The sequence below is a fragment of the Petaurus breviceps genome, unplaced genomic scaffold, assembly GCF_028583685.1.
Source record: "Petaurus breviceps papuanus isolate PSGF00001 unplaced genomic scaffold, PetGlider_PUasm1.0 80, whole genome shotgun sequence".
NCBI lineage: Eukaryota > Metazoa > Chordata > Mammalia > Diprotodontia > Petauridae > Petaurus > Petaurus breviceps.
Window position 1 is genome coordinate 836,581 of NW_027186540.1, and position 21,029 is coordinate 857,609.

The window sequence follows — 21,029 nt, forward strand, 5'->3', positions numbered from 1 at the left end:
TAGATGGGTGGATGGGATGTCAATTTAGACCATGAAAGGCATTGTATAAATAGCAGGGAATAAGAAGCTGAAATAAACCTTGAAGTGGCTTCAACCTAATGTATATTGGGAGTAAGGGGGACATAGATAACATATAAGTAGTTATGATGCAAGGCAGAATATGCTAAGTACAAAGGCAGATCTGGGAGAATTAAATGAACTCAGCTGATTATTTATAGGAATAGGAAGCACTGGGAAATCACATTAAGCTCTAGAAAACAACAAGCAATAATCAGAGGAAGGGATTAGCAGCATGTTCCAAGAGATCCCATACAGATGCTGACTCATATGAATGAACACACACCTGCAAACACATTGCCTGGCTCAGTGGTGAATGGGAGGCATGGCTTCCATAACTTTCCTTAGAGCAATCAGGGCTACCCCTTTTCTATTACCAACAAATTTATACCTGCTGTTGCATACTCTGCCAAGTCTCAGGATTTCATCAATGTGTCAATTCTTATTTGTAGTACCTTGTAGCGGCAAGCACCCCAAGCGCATCCTCAGGGTTTGCCGCCACCACAGGTTCTTGGATCTGCTTTGAAAAAGGAAAGCAACTCAAAATGGGTTAACAAGCTTACTTTAATCAGTCAGACATATATCGTTTACTTTGTTCAGGGCAAAAAGGTCAGCACCCCGAACTTCAAAGTATACAGGCAGAATTATCGAGACAGAAACAGATCAAGTAGACAGCTTTCCAAACTGTCCAGCCATTACATCCATACCCAATCAACATCTGGGTTTTTCAAAGGGGGGGGGGAACCTGGACAACGGCTTCCCAGAATACAGATCAAATCACAGAATACTTCTCAAGTGAGCCCCCAAAACAAAGCCTTGCATCTGGGCTTATATAGCCTTCTCCTGGCTCAGAGAATTAACAACCTTTTGGACCCACTGGCCAATCAAAAAATATCAACTGAAAAACAAGCCTCCCACCCCAGTCTCCAGGTGCATTTTAGCCTAGGGGCAGGGAAGATCTTTAAATTTGCATTTCCATTACATACCTATAATAGGAATCTTTGTGTGTTGGAAGAAGAAAGCAAATAGTAGTCCAGAAGACCAGATTCATTGAGCCCTGATGTATTTTTCTCATTGAACTTCATCTTTTTTTTTCTTGTCACTTTTTTTTCCTAATGCATATATTGATGAGGGGGGAAGAGCAGAAGATATAGAGTCAGGATAAGAGGAAACTTAGGGTGTTCCATATAACTGTCTTCAAATCTTTGGATGCTTGTCAAACAGAAGAGGAATAAACTTATCATACTTGAGCAAAAAAGGCTTGAATAAAGAGTAAATGAGGTAACATTTGTAAAAGTGCTTAGCACACTATCTGGCATATTCTAAGTGCTGCCTCAATGTTTGTTATCTTCCTTTCTAAATGGTTAGAAATTGTAGGAAAGAAGACTTCGACTTATAACCTCCCCCCCCCCGCCCAATCTTCCTAACAATTTCTATCCAAATCAAAGGTAATGGGATTTCTATCAATGGATAAATTTAGATGGAGGACGGATAACCAAATATCAGGAGTTGTGAGTGAGATTCTTGTTTTAGGTAGGTTTTGGACTAGATGACATCTGATGGCACTTTGAACTCTGAAATTCTATGAATTCATATATACAACTTGATTTTTCAGAGGTCCTATATTAATTACTATAGGTTTTCATTTCTACATCCACAACATCTTCATTCCATTCACTCTGCCCAAACACGCATCATCATTGTACAGTGCCATGCCACCTCTTTACATGAAATATCATAATACTACCTTAAAATCATCTCTTTGGGATATAAGAGGGTACAGATTGGGGAAGTGGTAATCAGTAGGATCACTATTTGAGGGTGGGGGTAGAGGAAAGATGGGGAGAAAAAATTGTAACTCAAAATCTTGTGGAAATGAATGTTGAACACTAAAAATAAATAAATAAATTGGATTTTTTTTTTTAAATCATCTCTTTCTTCTTGGTCTCTGCTTTATGATTCATCCTCCATATCACTGCCAAAATAATTGCCTAAAATATACATCTAACTATTTGACTTCCTTCCAGTGGCCCCCATATTAATTGTAAACAAAATGCTATCTCTTTTCTGAAAACTTCCAACAAATACACTTGGAATGTGTGTTTAATAATTTATTTTTCCTCTCTCATCGAGAATGTATTATTTATCTATGTACATATCAGAAAAGTACAATAATATAACAAATAGGGCCAAGGCCTTAAATCAAGATTGTCTGGATTTGAATTTTGTCTCTAAATAACAGCTAATAATTATAATTTATAGAGCACTTTCAAATTTGCAAAATATTTTCTAGAAGTTATCTCTTTTTATCCTCACAACAATCCTGGGAGTTAGGTGCTATTATCCACATTTCAAAAAAAGGAAGCTGTGTGACCCTGAGCAAGTTATTTAGTTTTTATTTCCTTCAAAAAAAACTGCTCAGAACTTATCCACTATGTCATAAGAAGTTGCAGTCTATTCTGTTAGAGGGAGTTCTCATGCCAGAATATCCCAATGTATATAACACTGAACTAGGAGTCAAGAAGATGTTTTTTTCTAATCTAGACTCAGACCATTGCTAGCTGATTATTTTTTGGAAAATCAGTTAACTTTTATCCCTCTATTTCTTCTTCTCTTAAATGGAGACAAGGAAGTGGCTACTTCACAGGATTGTTGTAAGGATGAAATAAGAGAAAGTACTTAGTAAACTTTAAAGTGTCATACACATGATCACTGTTATTGTCTTTATCATATACTTACAAACTTGTATATCCCCAGTATAATATGAGATTTTTGAGGATAAACACTATTTTTAGCTTTTGCCTAAGTCTTCTCACAACCTAGAAAGATGCAGTGTCTTGAAAATAGTAGAGTTCAATAAATAGATGTTGAATGAAGAATGAATGATCTGATGATTATTTGATCTAATAAATGAATTAATCCTATCAAGGCCCGATTAATTTGTCTTTGAAGAGCAATGGTAAAGCATTTTTTCAATATTGTGATGGATTGGTTAATGGGGTATTTTCCTGAAATATTGAAATTTCTCTAAGTGGAGAGCTTAATATCCTTGCCACTTTTTCCTTTCCATGGATACATTTTCCCCCTAACATTTCACTATGAATTAAAATGATCCTATGTCTACCCAACCCTAATACATATCCACAATACCTTTATGAATATTAAGTAGGGACTATTAGTTAAACGCTTAGAATCCATGGTAGAAAGGAGAAATCATATATAATCTAAGTATGGCACAGATTTATATCATACACCATTTTCACAATTCTTCCATTGTGCCAAAAGTAAATGTAAAATCCTCTCCCTTTCTCCTCACTTAACTAGTTTCTCCATATTTTTTGCCCCCTGCTATGCTGCATCCATAAGCCCACCCCCTCACTAAGTAGGATGCATATGAGTATTCATAAATAAAGTTCATATGTGTTTCTGGGGGTGGAGAATGAAAAGAAAGGGTGGGCATAAAAGAGCTGAGCCCTGGTGAGGAAGCAATTTACTCTCCAGCAGGCCAAGTTGCTGTTCAGGTTTAAAAGCCAGTTCACACTGTTATTAAATAAAAGGAAGAAGTATAGTTACCATAGTAACTGCCACACCACATGACATTGGCATTTTCCATCCTGAGAAGAAGAAAGCCCATGTTTAAAGTAACAGGCACAGCAAGCTTTCCTATCAGGTTGACTTAACTCCTTCAGGGTGAACACCATTTATAAAATGTTATCATTATAATAGACATATAAGTTGAAATTCTAGTCCCCAAGAAACTTCAGACTTCAACAGACTTGTGAACTCATTAATTCTGGCTTGCCCTTCAACAGTGTAGACTGTCATAACCCACTATCCTTCTTATCGTGTGCAAGTCTTGTCTATGTCCACTCAGAAATCCTCAACAAAGTACTGGGAATTTTCTAATAATTCTCCCAATATTAAGTAGATGTGAGTACCATTAATAGTTACTTGTCACTCTTAATACATGACCCACCTCCTTTTTTTTTTTTTTGCTCTTTGGAGGGCAGTTGGGGTTAAGTGAATTGCCCAAGGCCACATGGCTAGCTTTTGTGTTAAGTGTCTGAGGCTGGATTTGAACTCAGGTCCTTCTGACTCCAGGGCCAGTGCTCTATTCACTGCACCACCTAGCCACCCCAACCCACCTACTTTTCAAGCATATATCTCTTTGATGATAGCCTTTGCAGCCTCTTCTTGCACACTCTTCTTCAATGGTAATGTGTGGCAGCTTTTAGTGCTTATCCTTCTGGGGGCAAATCATATTACATGATTTTCAGTCATACAACAATAGTGGAAGAATACTTGTTTTACAGTATTTTAAAATACTCTATTAATGCCCATGTTAGTTTCAAGGATAAGCTTGCAATTATTGAAACATTCTGCTAATCTCAAACTGCAATCCAATTTCTCTATGACTCTTATTTAATTATAGATCCAGCTCATTGTTCATTTGTGGCTTCCATGAAAGGTTTATGTACTGATGGACCTATTTTACAGTTGCGCATCTAATGGCATAGCATAGGTTGTTCATTAGTCACTCTTTACCAACTTGCTTCTTTTTTCCTCTGTGGATAATTAGGCTGAATACTTTTGAAGTGCTATGTAATTCATTTAATAAGTTTTTCAAGTTCTTGAGTTTGATTCAATAAGCACAATGCTATCTGTAAGTAAGAATATTTGAAGATCCTTTGATCTACTGGAAATTGGTCTTCCAGACTGGACTTTGCTTTGTATATCTTCCATGATTTAGCCAACGTAGGGAGAATATACATTATGTTTTATGTTTTTTTTATGACTTCATCTCTCAAAGAATCTTTTATGATTTTAACTATGCATTTTTAGAGAGGTTTTGTTGTTTTGTTTTATAAAATAACCTTTAAAGTTGAGTTGTACTCTATCAACTTCAAAACACAGTAGGAAATTCTTTTCTCAATGTCTTTCAATTCATTCTTTCCAACCAGAAAGATTTGGTCTGCTTTGGAATCTTGTTTGTGAGAGCCTCACAGTTCTGTTCTCGAATTTTCATCAAGGATATTCGTAATATGTGTGAAAATGATTCTTATAAATGTTTTATCCAAATGAATAAGTTGTTTTATGGGTCAATAGCAATGGATATCTTCTCTTATCACTTTTTTCCAGTGTAATAACACCAATTATTTTTTGTAATTGTTTCCTATCTTACCATCTTAGAGGTATCTTGAGAATTAATCATTCCATGTCAACAAAATTTTGCTATCTTTGTCATGAATTTCCTTTCTTCTTGGCCTAGAGTAGTTCTTCTTTGACATTTTTGTTTTCTTATCATCACTTCTAGTTCTTCAAGCTACATCATGCTATCTGCGATATTAGATTCAAAAATGGTGGCTCAGCTATTGTTGAATGAAAAGAGTTTGTTGAAATCTTGATGTATTTTCCCCTTATTGTTTGATTCTCCTCTTCCTTTCAGTTTCATCCTTAAGTTTTCTCGAATTAGAAGCAATATGGTTAAAAGGTAGAAATATTTTTGCTGAATCCATAAGTTCTGAGTTCAAATCATGCCTTTGATACACACTGATCCTGTGGCCCTAGGTAAGTCATTCACTCTATCTGGACTCTAAGAATGTAAGCTATATAGAAGGCATTAAACTATATTGATAGAGGGAGTATTCCTATCTGAGTATTTCACAATGAAATCATATACCACTATTCATAAAGAACTTTTAAGGTATCTAAAGCAAGATTTGAACTAATACCTTCCCTATTTCCAAATCCCTCCATCCATTAGACTGTTCTTTCTTTCAATGAGTCTTGCACTAAAACTAACAAAAAGTAATTTATTAAACTTCACAAAAAAACTTCTTCCCCCTCATCATTGCTAATAATATTTCTGCATGTTCCTCCATAAGATTTTGCAAAGGTGTTTATATTATAAACTGGGACTGCCCTAAGCTACCATATGTTTCTGTTTTACAGGTTGGTAAAGCATTTATTGTTTGTTTTTCAACCTTAGTTTTTGAGGAGGACTAATGATATTATGGAGTTATACCTTGACTTGTGCATGAATTGAATTTAAGTGAGATAGAGCCAAACAGTCATTAGCCTCACTCTTTATCCCAGAATCATCAAATTCCAGGGGCAAGGCAAAATTCAAGATGGCTACAGATGGCCCAGCATGCTATGGATGACCTTGGTGTCTTCAATGTCTGACCAAGCTCTGAGTGCTCCAGAGCAGCTGCTTTAGCTGCCTTCATGGCCATTGGAACAAACTGTTCTCATGCACCCATTAACCTAGTTGAAATTTTTACATGCTTAAAATAGACATTACTCCAACTCACTGACAGGTCTGAGGCCTGTAAGTTGCCCTCTACTTGGTGTAGCTCCTCTGCAGAGATTGTTTTACTGGAATGTGGTCACTGCACATGCTACAGCTTCTTGGAGACACGGGAAATTTAGGTGAGATTTCCTTGATATTCTTGACCTTTTGCTCTTCCAGATTAATTATCTTATAATTTTTTCTAGCTTTATAAAATATTTTTGGTATTTTGATATTCTACTAAGTTAATTAATTCAAGTAGATGTGTCATTTTTATTATGTTGACTTGGCCTACCCATGAGCAATTGATATTTTTCCAATTGTATAGATTTTACTTTATTTGTGTGATAAGTATTTTGTACTTATGTTCATCATCAATTAAATTTTAAAAAGAGATAATTCAAAGGTATTGCAAAAAGAGAAATACAAACTTTTCCCCAAAGAATTTTGGGATTTTACTATACCACCTCAGTTTCTTGGAAGAATGGGCTCAGATTTAATGCAGCATCTACATTGCATTGGCCCCACCTAGTTTACATGGAAATATTTCTGTGCTTGTTCATGAAAGCCATTTCTTGCTCCTTGGGTGCATTGATGTTGGATTGCCTTCAAAACCTAATAGGTACTAGATTCCAATACTGTTAGACTTTGGTTTGATTGTTATTCTGACCTTTCAGTGCTCACAGAGTAGTAATCTCCAGATTTATCTTCCTTACATAAAATGAAAGAACATTTTGAAACAAAGAGCTAAGCCTAAAAACCTATATTTATGGGGGCTGAATGTCAACCTTTGAGAGAAGACCCAATGACTCTTCAGTTATACGATTGTTCTTACCAAATGTCATTAATCAGGAATAAGTCAACAAAAGAAAAGAGGTCAAACTAAGAGAAAAATAAGCTAGCTGATGTCTTTTGAATGCCCCATAGTTCAGGTCCATAACCACACCTTATTTTCACCCTGTGGTTAGCTTATCAGTATTAGTTATATAATGTCTACACATTCTCCAAAGTCTATTCAAGGTACTTCCATTACACATTATTATTACTCTTACAGAAATGGATTATGTTATTTCTTTTGTATGGGGAATTGTATCAGTGGCATCCTGTATATATTGATAATAATTAGATTCGTTGACTAGTCCCCTGTTATTCTGGTATTTGGGAACTTCTCATTGAGAAAACTCAACCAATGGAGGCTATCACCTTGTCAGAGTTTTATAGTTTTAGAAAATTTCTTTGAAGACTGAGATAGTACCCTGGAGCACACAGTCAGTATATGTTAGAGGAGGGTCTGGAATCCAAGTCTGAAGGACTCTGAGACCACAATTCTCTGTGGCTCTGTGAACATTATCAAGTAGCTTCTTTTTAAAAATATTTTATGCAAATGGAATTTTAATTATATGCCATAAAATTTCATTTTTTAAAATTTGATGTTGATTTTTGCCTTTGATCATCTCATTATACAGAGATAATTTATTTAGGAAATGACTTTCACTTTAGGAATTAAACATTATTAGGGGTGGCTAGGTAGCACAGTGAACAGAGCAATGGCCCTGGAGTCAGGAGGACCTGAGTTCAAATCCAGCCTCAGACACTTAACATAAAAACTAGCTGTGTGACCTTGGTCAAGTCACTTAACCCCAATTGCCCCCCCCCCAAAAGCAAAAAAAAACCTTTATGAAATTAAACATTATTGGTTAGGTATAGTCAATCTCTCTCCTTCTCTGTGAGTGTATGTGTGTGTGTGTGTGTGTGTGTGTGTGTGTGTGTGTGTGTGTGCACTTACCGTGTCTGGTTTTTCTAAACTCTTGTGTTAAATAATTTGTTCTTGAAATATATATATATATATATGTAATGCATATATATGCATCTATATATCTAATATATATATATATATAATCTACAAGATATTAGACTTTTCCTCTATTGATTCAGAGACATATCTTTTTTTTTTTATCACTTTTGTACTGGATTCACAGTTTCTAGTGTTAGAGAACCTGCGCTTGAATCCTAAATCTACCGCTTGTTACCTATATGAACTCAGGCAAATCACTTTATCTCACTTTTGCTGGTTCCTCATCAGTTAAATGAAGGGGTTGGACTGGATGGAATCTAATTTTGCCTCTGGCACTAAAGCTATCATTTTATGATCTTATTAAAATTAGGTTGATTTAACTTGGAGGGTCTGAATAAAGTATTAAGAGAATTTCCTTATCTCCTTACCCTTTTTAATGGGAAAAATAATCATAAACTACAACAGAATGATAGACACCTGAATCCCAGATTAGTTAAGTGATTTAACTAGGGTCATAAAGTCATAAGAGCATAGCAAAGGTTTAAAGTCAAGACCCTTGCCTTCAGAGTCAGTATTCTTTCCACTTTACCTCCTTCCTTGTGATTTCAGTGTATAAATTGTGATTATCTCCATGGTGATAGTTTTATTTATACTTATTTCAAATACTAAAATTAAAGATGATCTTGTCCCTTTAAAGGGTGATTTGTTTTGTCCTTTCAAACATTATAAGACAAAATCTTCCAAAGCCTTTTTTTCTATAGTGAGCACCTGAGAGACATATTCCCATTAAGCTGCAACTTCCTACTTTGGTTTCATTTATAGTGAGAATGTCAATCAGTTGGCAATGATTCATTTCCTCCAATAGAATGCCAATCAGTTGGCCATTGAACATTGGTATCACATTCAAAATATCAATAAAGTCAATGCTTTATATTATATAAAATCAGTGTGATACTTAGTCTTTGCTTTCCCTCCATATCAGGAAAGGGGCCATATAGTGTCAAAAATCATTAAAAATTTCTTTATGTATCAGTTGCCATGTCCAAATAATTCATGACCTGGCATTCAGCATACTGCTGCTGAGCTTTCCTATGCTTTACTTCAACTTATCTTCATAAAGTGGATACAGCATGAGGTGGCCTCTATCTAGGAATACCCCTTCTAGCTTCCCTAATAATGATAAAGTTCTTAGGAGTTAAAAGTATCATCACACATATGAATGTAAACAGTTTAACCTTTTTAAATCCCATGTGATTACTCTTCCCTATGCTCTTTTATATGTTTCTCTTCAGTCTTATATTTGACAGTCCAATTTTCTATCCAATTCCTGTACTTTCTTCTGGAAGCCTTAAAATTCCTCTACATCATCAAATATTCATTTTTCCCTTGAAGGATTATGTTCAGTTTTACTGGATAATTTATTTCTAGTTGTAATCCTAGTTCCTTTGCCTTTCATATTATCATATGCCAATCCCCCTGCTCCCTTTATATGGAAGCTGTTAAATCTCATGTGATATTTTCTATGGTGCCATGAAATTTTAAATGATTCTTTCTGGATGCATGGAATATCTTCTTTTTGACCTGGGAGCTCTGAAATGTGACTATTATATTCCAGGGAGCTTTCATTTTGGTATCTCTTTCAAGAGGTGATCCATGGACTGTTTAGTTTCTATTTTATCTCCTTGTTCTAGGATATCAGTACAGTTGTGATTGATAGTTTCTTGACATGTGATTTCTGGACCTTTTTTTAAATCATGGCTTTCAAGCAATCCAATAATTCTTAAAATATTTATTTTCAATCTACTTTCTAAATCACTTGTTTTTTCCTATGGGACATTTCACTTTTTCTTCTTTTGATTTGTTCAGTTGTGTCTTTATTTCTCATGGAGTCTTTAGCTTCCACTCACTCAACTGTAATTTTAAGGGATAATTTTCCATTTTTTCACTTCTACTTTTTAAGTAATTATTTTATTTTATATATTTCTAAAAATGATTAATTTATTTTTAGTTTTCAACATTTACTTTTATGAGTTTGAGTTCCAAATTGCCCCCTTCCCTTTGCCCCTCCCTAAGATGACCTGAGATCTTATATATACTATACATATACAACTATATTACACATATTTTCACATTAGTCATTTTGTGAAAGAAGAATCAGAACGAATGGGAAAAACTATGAGAAAGGGAAAAGAAATAGATAGTATGCTTCAATCTGCATTCAGAATCCATAGTTCTTTCTCTGGATGGGGATAACATTTTCTACCAAGAGTCTATGTGGAATTGTCTTAAATCATTACAATGCTGAGAAGAGCTAAGTCTATCAAAGTTGATAATCACACAATGTTGTTTTTACTATGTACAATATTCTCCTGCTTCTCACTTCACTCAGATTTAGTTCTCTAAGTTTTTCTAAGGTTTTATTTTTTCCCCCAAAATCCACCTGCTTGTCATTTCTTATGGAACAATAGTATTCTATTATAATCATATACCACATGTTCAGCTATTCGCCAATTGATGAGCATCACCTCAATTCCCCATTTTTGGACACCACAAATAGAGGTACTATAAATATTTTTGCACAAGCGGATCCTTTTCCATTTTTTATGATCTCTTTGGGATACAGACTTGTTAGTGGTATTGCTGGTATAAAGGGTATGCAAATTATGAATGTCTTTGGTCATAGTTCCAAATTGCTCTACAGAATGGTTGGATCAGATCACAATTCCACCAAAAATGCATTAGTATTCCAATTTCTTCACATATTCTCCAACAGGAATTATTTTCCTCAGTGAATTTTTGTATCTTTTTTTTCATGTGGTAAATTCTGGTTTCTGAGGAGTTCTTTTCTTCAATGTATTTCCCTTTGTCTTTTACCATTTGTCCAATTCTGGTTTTTAAGGTGTTGCTTCCTTTTTTTTTCTTTATCTACATTTATTTATTTTTTAATATTTATTTTTAGTTTTCAACATTCATTTACATGAGATTACACAAGATTTACACAAGAGTTACAGACTTTCTTCCCATCTTTCTATTTTGGGGACAAAAAGGAGCAAAGCATGGAACAGGAGGAAGACAGTGAAGTCAGAATTCCTGCACCAAAAGCTTCAAAGGAAAATACAAGCTGGTTACAGGCCACAGAGGACCTTAAGAAGCATATAAGAGAAGTGGAGGAAAAATTGGGAAGAGAAATGAGAAAGATGCAAGAATATTATGAAATGAGATTCAATAGCCTGACTGAGGAAAATCATACCTTAAAAAGTAGACTAACTCAAATAGCAAAAGAGGCTCAAAAAGGAAATGAGGAGAAGAATGCATAAAAAAACAAATTTGCCAGATGGAAAAAGAATCTCAAAGGCTCAATGAAGAGAATCATTGCTTCAGAATTAGATTGGAGAAAATGGAAGCTAATGACTTTATGAGAAATCAAGATGCTGTTAAACAGATCCAAACAAATGAAAGAATAGAAGGCATTGTGAAATATCTCATGGGAAAAACCACTGACCTGGAAAATAGATCTGGGAGAGATAACTTTAAAATTGTTTGACTACCTGAAATCTCTGATCAAAAACAGAACCTGGAAATCATCCTCGAAGAAGTTCGCAAGGAAAACTGCCCTGATGTTTTAGAACCATAGGGCAAAATAGAGGTTGAAAGAATCCACTGATCACCTCCTGAAAAAGATCCCCAAAAGAAAACTCCTAGGAATATTATAGCCAGGTCCCGAAATTCCCAGATTAAGGAGAGGATATTACAAGCAGCCAGGAAGAAACAATTTGATTATCATGGAATCACAATCAGGATTACCCAGGATCTGGCAGCTTCTACACTGAGGGATCAAAGGGCTTGGAATATGATATTTTGGAGGTCAAAGGACATGGGATTAAAACCAAGAGTCACCTACCCAGCAAAATTGAGTGTCATGTTTCAGGGGAAAATATGGTCATTCAGTGGAATAGAGGACTTTCAAGCATTCTTGCTGAAAAAACCAGAGTTGAATAGAAAATTTGACATTCAGATACAAGAAGCAAGAGAAGCATGAGAAGGTAAACAGGGAAAAGAAATCATAAAGAACTTATCAAAGTTGAACTATCAACATTCTTACATGGAAAAACAATAATTGTAACTTACAAAACTTTTCTCAGTAGTTGAAGGGAATAGAAATACACACACACACACATATATGAAAGTATATGGCCATATGAATACATATGTGAATTTGTGTATATATGTTTACAAGTATACATAGAAAGAGGGCACAAGGACCAATTTAACAGGAAGTGATGATACTTAAAATGTGAAATTAAGAAGTGAGAGAGGAATATAATGAGAGGAGATGGGGAGAGACAGAATGGGGTAAACTATCTCATATAGAAGAGGCAAGGGAAAATTGTTACAATGGAAGGGAAGAATAGGAAGGCAAAAGAGAATGGGTCAACCTTATTCCCATGAATTTGGCTTGAGGAGGGAATGAAATACACACTAAATAGGTATCTCACCTTCCAGGAGAGTTGGGAGGGACTGGGATAGGTTGTACATGTGTAGCTATGCAAAACATTTCCATATTGAATATATTGTGAAAGACTGACTATATTTCCCTCCCTCCCATCCCCCCTACTTGTTCTATTCTCTATTTTCATCCTGTCCTTTTTCAAAAGTGGGTGCTTCCAACTTCCCTTAACGCCAATCCCTTCCATCATTCCCCCTCTCATGACCTTCCCCCCTTCTCTCCTGTAGGGTGATACACCATATTTAGTGTGTGTCATTCTCTCCCTAAGCCAAATTCATTGAAAATAAGGTTGACTCATTCCATTTTGCTTTCCTGTTCTTCCCCTCCATTGTAACAATTTTCCCTTGCCTCTTCTATATGAGATATTTTACCCCATTCTCTCTCTCTCCATCTCCTCTCATTATATTCTTCTCTCACCTCTTAATTTCATCTTCTAAGTGTGATCCCTATTAAATTGGTCCTGTGCTCTCTGTCTATGCATACATGTACACACACTCACACACACACACACATACACACAGTCACATATACCCTCCTACATAGACATATATGTATGTATACATTTCTATTCCCTTCAACTATTCCCATCCTGAGAAAAGTTGCTCGAGTTACAATTATCAGGTTTTTTTCCATGTAGGAATGTAAATAGTTCAACTTTGATAACTTCCTTATGATTTCTTTCCCCTGTTTACCTTCTCATGCTTCTCTTGCTTCTTGTAATCTGAATGTCAATTTTTTTTATCCAACTCTGTTTTTTTTTCATCAAGAATCCTTGATAGCCCTCTATTCCAATGAATGACCATATTTACCCCTGAAACATAACACTCCCTTTTTCTGGGTAGGTGATTCTTGGTTTTACTCCCAGTTCCTTTGACTTCCAGAATATCATAGTCCAAGCCCTTTGACAGTTCAGTGTAGAAGCTGTCAGATCCTCTGTTCCCATAGTATTCAATTTATTTCTTTCTGGTTGCTTGTAATATTTCCTCCTTTATCTGAGAACTCCACAACCTTGCTATAATATTCCTAGGAATTTTCTTTTTTGGGATCTTTTTCAGGAGATGATCAGTGGATTCTTTCAATCTCTATTTTGCCCTCTGGTTCTAAAACATTGAGGCAATTTTCCTTGACAAGTTCTTGAAAGATGACTTCTAGGTCCTTTTTTTTTATCATGGCTTTTCAGTAGTCCAATAATTTTTAAATTTCTCTCTTGGATCTATTTTCCAGGTCAGTGGTTTTTCCAATGAGATATTTCACATTGTCTTCTATTTTTTTTTCATTTGCTTGGATTTTTTTAATAGTGTCTTGATTTCTCATAAAGTCACTAGCTTCCATTTGCTCCAGTCTAATTCTGAAGGAATGATTCTCTTCGGTGAGCTTTTGAGATTCTTTTTCAATCTGGCAAATTTGTCTCTTCAAGACATTCTTCTCCTCATTGCCTTTTTGAGCCTCTTTTGCCATTTGAGTTAGTCAATTTTTTAATTTGCTATTTTCTTCTATCAGGTTGTTGCCTCTCATTTCATAAATTTCTTGAATCATTCCATTTCTCTTCCCAATTTTTCCTCCACCTCTCTTACTTGGTTTTCAAAATCCTTCTTAAGCTACTCTATGGCCTGTAACCAGCTCATATTTTCCTTGGAAGCTTTTGGTGAAGGATTTCTTACTTCTCTGTCTTCCTCCTGTTCCATGCTTTGATCCTTTTTGTCCCCCAAAAAGGAGTCCAAAGATGGTTTACTGTACTTGGTTTGCTTCCCTCATTTGCTCATATTGCCACTCAATTACTTGACTTTTGTGCTTTTGCCACAGTAGAACTCTGCTTCCAGAAAGGAGAGCTTTGTCCCAAATTGCTGGCCCCAAGGTCAGGCCAGACCACACTCATATGTCACCTGCTTCCAACAGAATTTCCCACTGATTTTTTTACTCTTTTTGGCATTTATGGATTTAGAAGTCTGGAAATTGCCATAGCTGCTGGGGATTAACTCTCCTGAAGTCTGTTCTGGCCAGTCTGGGCCACAGTATGTGGCCACCCCAGGTCTGGGACCACAGGGCTCACACTGAACTGTGCTTGGCTCTCAGCTCCCAAAAGATCCTTTCTGTCTGCCTGCCAGGCTGCCTTCAGTGGGAGATTTGTTTCTTTCTGTCATTTTGTGGGTTGTGTAGCCCCAAAATTTGTTTAGGGTCTTATTTTTCAGGTATTCAAGGTGGTTGGATCAGGAGCTCAGACAAGTTCCTCCTTTTACTCTGCCATCTTGGTGCTGCCCCCAAAGGCGTTATTTTCTTTAGTATTTTTGTGCTTCTTTTATCAAACCATTAACTCTTATTTTCTTGCATCACTCCCATTTCTTTCACCAATTTATCTCTATTTTTCATATTTGGTTTTTAAAATCCCTTTTGCACTTCCATTAATTCTTATTGGGTTTATCTAATCTGCTTTTGCTCTATCCTTTGAGGCTTTGCTTATAGCTTTTTTGACATCATTGTCTTCTGAGTTTGTGTTTTGCTACTTTCACCAGAGTAACTTTCTATGGCCAGGTTATTTTTGCTTGCTATTTTTCCAGCCTATTTCTTAATTTTGACTTTATGTTAAATTTGTGCTCTCTCTCTGGGTGGAGGGCACAAGGTCCCATCTTCAAATTTTTCCTACTATCATTTTCTGAGGTATTTCTTGAGGTCTGTATGTTTTCAGTGCTTCCAAAGGGGTATGATCTCTTCTGACTTGTGCTCTCACCTTTGCACAGGAAGGCATCTGTCCTTTTGTAGCTGTGAGTTCTAATGTCCCTCTTGACGTTGGAACTGTAACCAAGTTTTCTGATCTCCTGAGGCAGAAGCCCAAGTGTTTTTCAGTCTTGCAGCTGAGACCCTGGCTTCTGCTACTTTGTGAATGATCACAAGCACTCTCTCCCTCCCTGTAACTGTGATCAGACCAATATCCATTGCTGTAGCCACAAATTCTAGTATTCCTATTTATGCTGAAACTGTATGGACAATGCAATAAGGTCCTACAACCAGTGCCAGCAAAGGATCCTTTCAATTCTCTTTCTGATCAATTATATGACCCCTTTTACCATCTAAGGATGATTACTTTCAAATTTGCTGCTGCTCCTCTTGCTGCTATTGTTGCAGCCCCTTCAAAGTCCTGGTACTTACTTTGCTTGGTTTGTCTTGTGCTCTGGCGCAGACCACTAACCCAGTGGGGGTAGACATTTCCTGCCAAAATATTAAGTAGCCTTGGAGTGGAAAATTGTTTCATCACTATCTTTTGTTGACTCTGCTACTCCAGAAGTAGATTTGAGATATTATTTTAAAATTTGAAAGAGAAAGTTGCGAGAGTTCAAAGGAGTTCCTGCCTCTGTTCTAACATCTTGGCTCCCTAGACCATCATTGCATTGAATCTTAGAGGTATCTTTGAAGAAACTTTTTTTTTTCCTTCCAATCTGGTCTTGACTATATAATCTTGCTGTAGTTCAAGTAAGGTAAATCCTCATCCCATGTCAGGAAGTAAGTTTCTCCCCGTCTCTAAATAAGATAACACAAAGTTATTTTAAAGCATTCCTTCTCCATTTTGGATTTTTGTCTTTCTGGAACTGTTTTGTTTCTCAGCTTAACAGCAAACTTATAATTATTTATTATGACCCCAAGGGGCACGAGGCTTCCAAGCTAACTAGAAGTTAACAACCAAAACCACATTTTTGCATGGCAGATATTTTAAAGTTCAATAGAAATATCCAGATATTGGGGGCAGGTGGGGGAGAGCTAAGACGGTGGTGGTAGAAACAGGACTTCTGTGCAGCTCCAGCTTCCACCTCCTCCAATATATGTAAAACAATGACTCTAAACAAACTTTAGAACTACATAACCTACAAAAGTGACAGAGGGAAACAATTCTCCTTCTGAGGGAAGCCTGGCAGGCTTGCAGGAAAGGTTCATTGCAGCACACTGGGAGCCCGACATAGTCTCAACTGAGACCCCAGTTTTAGCCCCAGGGCAGCCCCTGACCTGCTACAGCTGGAGAAAATTTCAGGAGAGTAAATCACAGGCCACTGTAGCAGTTTCCAGACTTCTCAATCCACAAATGCCAAAGACAAAGTAAAAGGTTAGTGTGGAATATTTTTGTAACAGGGGGAGTGCAGCACTGGCTGTTACCCCCAGGGTTAGAAGAGGAGGAGGTGTAGTGGCTGCAACCACTGCTGCATGACTGCTTCCAGAACTGCTGGCCTGCAGATTGTAGGGGGACCAAGTGACTATTCAAAGGGTAATTGCTCTTGCTTTGACCTGCTTGGCTCTGGATCTTGGTCTTGGGTGGTGGTTGTGGGGTGTGTGACCAGTGATCCAAAGCATGTGGGGTCTGTAGAGAGGGCGCCCATCTAATAGCTCCAGCAGCTGCAAAATGCCAGTGATTTGGGACATAGCTCTCTCCATTCTGGAAGCAGAGTTCTACCATGACAAAGAGCTCAAAAGTCTAATAATTGGCTGCCAATATGAGCAAGCACAGGAAGAACAAACAGACCATAGAATTCTTTTTCTGGGACAAAAACGATCAAGGCATGGAGTGGGAGGAGACAGCAAAGTCAGAACTAGTATCAAAAGCCTCCAAGAAAAATATGAATTGGTTACACGTGATGGAGGAGCTCAAGAAGGATTTTGAAAATAAAATAAGAGAAGTGGAGAAAAAATTGGGAAGAGAAATGAGAATGATGCAAGAAAATCATGGAAAGCTAATCAAAAGCCTGCTAAAGAAGACCCAAAAATACACTGAAGAAAATAACACCTTAAAAAATAAACTAAATCAAATGGCAAAAGAGGCCAAAAAAGCTAACGAGGAGAAGAATGCTATAAAAAGCTGAATTTGCCAGATGGAAAAGGAATTTCAAAAAGTCACTGAAGAGAATAACTCCTTCAAAATTATATTGGAGCAATTGGAAGCTAATGACTTTATGAGAAATCAAGATACTGTAAAACAGAACCAAACAAATGAAAAAATAGAAGGCAATGCAAAATATCTCATGGGAAAAAACACTGACCTGGAAAATATATCCAGGATGGATAACTTAAAAATTATTGGTCTACCTGAAAGCCATGATCAAAAAACGAGTCTAGACAGCATATTTCAAGAAATTATCAAGCAAAATGCCCTGATATTCTAAAACCAGAGGGCAAATTAGAAACTGAAGGAATTCACCGATCTCCTCTTGAAAAAAGATCCCAAAAAGAAAACTCCTAGGAATATTATAGCCAAATTCCAGAGTTCCCAGGTCAAAGAGAAAATATATGAAGCAGTTAGGAAGAAACAATTTGAGTATTGTGGGAACACAATCAGGATAGAACAAGACCTAGCAGCTTCTACATTAAGGAATCAAAGGACTTGGAATATGATATTCTGCGGGTCAAAGGAGCTAGGACTAAAAGCAAGAATCACCTACCCAGCAAAACTGAGTATAATGCTGCAGGGAAAAATTGGTCATTCAATGAAATAGAGGACTTTCAAGTATTCTTGATGAAAAAACCAGAAGTGAACAGAAAATTTGACTTTCAAATACAAGAAGCAAAAGAAACATGAGAAGGTAAACAGGGAAAAGAAATCATAAGAAACTTATTAAAGTTGAACTTTTTACATTCCTACATGGAAAAATGATAATTGTAACTCATAAGACTTTTCTCAGTATTAGGATAGCTGAAGGGAATATATATGTATAAATATATACATATACATGTATGTATAAGAGGATGTATTTGTATATAAATATATATGTGAGTGTGGGCATGTATACATAGACAGAGGGCACAGGATGAGTTGAATATGAAGGGATGATATCTAAAAAATAAAATTAAGAGGTGAGAAAGGAATTTATTGGGAGAAGAAGGAAGGAAGTGATGGATTAGAGTAAATTATCTCATGTAAAAGGGCACGAGAATATTGTTGCAATGGAGGGGAAGAGAAAGAAGGTGAAAGGCAGTGGGAAAATTTGATTCTCATTGAATTTGACCTAAGGAGGGAATAACACACACACTCAGTTGGGTATCTTACACTACAGGAAAATAGGAGGGTAGAGGATAAGGGGTGGGGGGGCAGGATAAGAGGGAGGGCAGAGGGTAGTTAGAAGCAAACAATTCTAAAAGGGTTAGTGTCAAAAGAGAAAGTAGAATAAGTGGGGGCAGTATAGAATGGAGGGAAATATAGTTAGTCCTTCACAATATAAATACTATGGAAATGATGTAGGTAACTACACATGTACAACCTATATTGAATTGCTTAACTTCCCAGTGGGGGTGGGTGAGGAGGGAGGAGGGGAAAAGAATCTGGAACTCAAAGTTTTTAAAACAAATGTTCAAAAATTGTTTTTTACATGCAACTGGGAAATAAGATATACAGGCACTGGAGTATAGAAACCCATCTTACCCTACTAGAAAGTTAGGGGGATGAAGGTGGAGGATATAAGAGAGAACAGATTGGTGGTAGGGTATTCAGTAGACTTGCTCTTTTGGGTGGGAGGTAGGGGAAAGACAGGGAGAGAAAAACTAACTCAAAATCTTATGGAAACGAATGTTGAAAAATAAAATTAAATAAATTAAAAAAAAAGAAATATCCAGATCTATAAAGATTATAGTTGGATTTACATTAATTGCTTTAGTATACTCTTTAATAAGACAGTGAATTTCATTAATAAAATTTACTTCTCCCTACCCCTCAATCTTCAGTCCTTTAGTATTTATCCTGTCTTGACATGATCACCATTTTTCTTAATAAAAATAGTCAATATATTTTTTAATACACTGTTTTCTCGATTTTTTTCCAACCTCAAAAAGCCTATGTTATGTCATAAAGCTATCAGTAACAATTCCTGTCCCCCTCTTTCCACCCTCAACTTGCAGGTCCCTCTGAACATATTTGCTTTTTTTCCCCCAGAGGATTAATCAAGCCACTTAAAAATAAATAATTTTTTAACACTTTGTTTTTCCTTCAAACCAATTTTCCTTTGCATTTTAATGTTACAAAGTCAGCTTGAATTATCTTTGAAATGCTTACCTCCTCCATACCAATATTTCCAATAGTCATTGGAAGGTCCTTTCTAAGACCTAACAGTTTTGCAAAGTTCCTCTGAATAATAGTCCAAACAATAGAATTAGAATCATAAGAAAAGAGAGCAATGAAGCATAAACATAAGTTATGTTTATTTCCATCTTACAGTGCTGAACTGACAGAGAACTATAGGTGGAGAGCTTAACTCAATTGCAGTCCATCTGGCCTAGGTCGTATATTCTGAGCCAGCCTCATGTGACTAATGAAGTGTGTTTATATAGGATCATGAGCTAGTATACAGAACTGTGTTGTCAGGAACCTGAAACTGACATAGAAACAAACACATGACCAATGCTGCTATAAAATGAAAGCACATGAAAATTATTGCTTGTTTCTGGAAATTTGGACATGACTATGGAATATGTCCTATTTTAATGTATATACACTTATTCTTTGTGTATCCAGGATTATTCCCCCAAGAAAAACTTTAGAAATTCCATTTCACTTCATTGTAACACGAAGAAAATCTAGGTGGCATAATGGATAGAGTGCTGGGCTTGAAGTCCACATCTGAGTTCAAATTTGATCTCAGACACTTAACTAGCTTTGAGACCCTGGCCAACTCCCTATTGGCCTCAGTTTATTCATGAAAGAGCTCAAGAAGGAAATAGAAACCACTCCAGTTATCTGCCAAGAACACCCCAAAAGCTATCACAAAGAGTCAGACAAGAGTGTAAACAACTAAACGGACACACACACACACACACACACACAGACTTCTTCCTGCCTGAATGCTGTGCATGCTTATGACATATATAGCAAAGCTTGAAAATGCCTGGGCCTATGCTGCAATAGCCAAATGAATGATTGATTCATTAGAAAGGGTTCAAGATCCTAGCTCATTTTTTTCCTGCCACAATTATTTCAGTTTGTTTTTATAAGGTAGGCACTTTGTCCTTACAGTCACTTTAACCTCTTATCCATCTTTATTAGTAACAATTGACTTCCTAGTGTTGGGTAAGTGGTCAATTAATCATACTTTCAGTGATGACAATAGGTTTTCAAAAAACAACAGCAGCAACAGCACAGTATTATTAACAGCATAGTATTATATTACCTCTGTGGCAATAGAAGACAGTTTATTCAAGTAATTGTTAACTGAGTGAACTTGGGTAAGTCACTTAAACTTTGGGTCTCATTTTCCTCATGTGTGAAATAAGGGGGTCAAGCTAGATAATCTGTAATTGTCCTTCTGGCTCTAGTATATTAGTATTCTAATTCTCTCTCTCTCTCTCTCTCTCTCTCTGCCGTGTGTGTGTGTGTTGTGTGGTGTGTATGGTGTGTTTTTACTAATGAAGGAAAG

General features: G+C 36.4%; 1 pseudogene; it reads left to right on the forward strand.

Moving 5' to 3' along the window:
* LOC138175963 (mitochondrial dicarboxylate carrier pseudogene) overlaps positions 1-21,029 on the forward strand; it is a 151,347-nt pseudogene that overhangs the window by 81,689 nt on the left and 48,629 nt on the right.